Below are 1,257 nucleotides of genomic sequence, written 5' to 3'. Positions count from 1 at the left end.
AATTTGGATGCAGGTAGATCCGTCATTTTTTTTCTCCCCTCTGTCTTGCACTTTTAGGGTCTTTTGGAATAGAATCATTCTTTCCTTGGGCACACAGACACATCCTCAGGCTTTCTTTGGCTTTGTTATTGTAATGTTCACATCTAAGGCTTGAGTCCATCTGGAGCCCACCTTTTGAAAGACATAAGGGAGAGATGGTCGATTTTTATCCAAGTAAGACAACTTTGCCACAGGGCATCGTTGGCGGCATCAGGCCTTGGTTTCTCAACTTGCTGTGCGGCACTGCCCTGCGCCCCAAGTTCTCCATCAAAACCTTGGGAAGGGGGCATCACCCAGAGTTTCACCCTCAGCTCCGTCCTGTCCCCAGTCCCACCGCCCGAAGCTGCTGGGTAGGTTTGCGCATCTTCTCTCTGTTTCGTGTCAAACCACAGTGAACACACAGTAAGGAGGCCAAGATGACAGCGCGTGTCCCTGGGACGTACACTTTCTAAGGGGATGCTCTCGGCACGTGGCCCCCAGCAGCTCCATGGAGGACAAAGCGTGCTTTTCACGGCAGTGATGGGGATTTGCCCCATGTTGAGTCTCAGGCTGGGTTTTGAAGTCAGGACTCCTCCCACCCCACTTTGCTGCAGCGTTCCAGCCAGCATGTGGATCTCCAAGGATCTTTGTGGATGGTGATCTCTCTGCTGCCAGTGCCTTCCCTTCCCCCTGCCCTTCCTGTCTGATCAGCTCTCTCTGCCCTCAAGAAGAGGCTTATTCGTTCACCCATCCACACAGCAATTTTAAAAAATAGATGTGCTGTATCCACCAGGGTTCTTTGTTTTGTTTTCTCTTGTTTTTGGTATACATAAAAATTATGGAATGCTTCACGAATTTACATGTCATCCTTGCTCAGGGGCCATGCTAATCTTCTCTGTATCCTTCCAGTTTTTAATATATGTGCTGTTGAAGTGAGCACCCACCAGGGTTCTTTGGAGGCAAGCTACAGAAATGGACTCCGGCAAATTTTTAGAAAACAAAAAATGTTTATTTCCAAGATTTGGGGTAGTTCGCAGAAGTCAGTCAAGAGACACTGAACCACTGGGCCTCAGAAAGACAGGAACTGAGGAAACTGTGCTTCTACGTACAAGGAAGTCAGGAGAAGTCAGAACAACTTGGTGTCAGCCAATCTGGCCTTGAGTCATTCTATCCTGAAATCCTCAGGAGAGAATACCTGGTTGGCCCAACCTGGGTCACTTGCTCAGCTCATGGCCAGAT

The 1,257-nt window shown here is 48.8% G+C and overlaps 1 non-coding gene across 1 annotated transcript; it reads right to left on the bottom strand.

Moving 5' to 3' along the window:
* Positions 1–850: 850 nt before the first annotated feature.
* On the bottom strand, positions 851–958 carry LOC116659417. Its single transcript, XR_004314797.1, has one exon. It is a non-coding gene; the product is annotated as a U6 spliceosomal RNA (small nuclear RNA).
* Between the last annotated feature and the right edge of the window lie 299 nt (positions 959–1,257).

The sequence above is a fragment of the Camelus ferus genome, chromosome 2, assembly GCF_009834535.1.
Source record: "Camelus ferus isolate YT-003-E chromosome 2, BCGSAC_Cfer_1.0, whole genome shotgun sequence".
Classification (NCBI taxonomy): domain Eukaryota; kingdom Metazoa; phylum Chordata; class Mammalia; order Artiodactyla; family Camelidae; genus Camelus; species Camelus ferus.
This window is presented reverse-complemented; position numbering and strand designations above follow the sequence as displayed.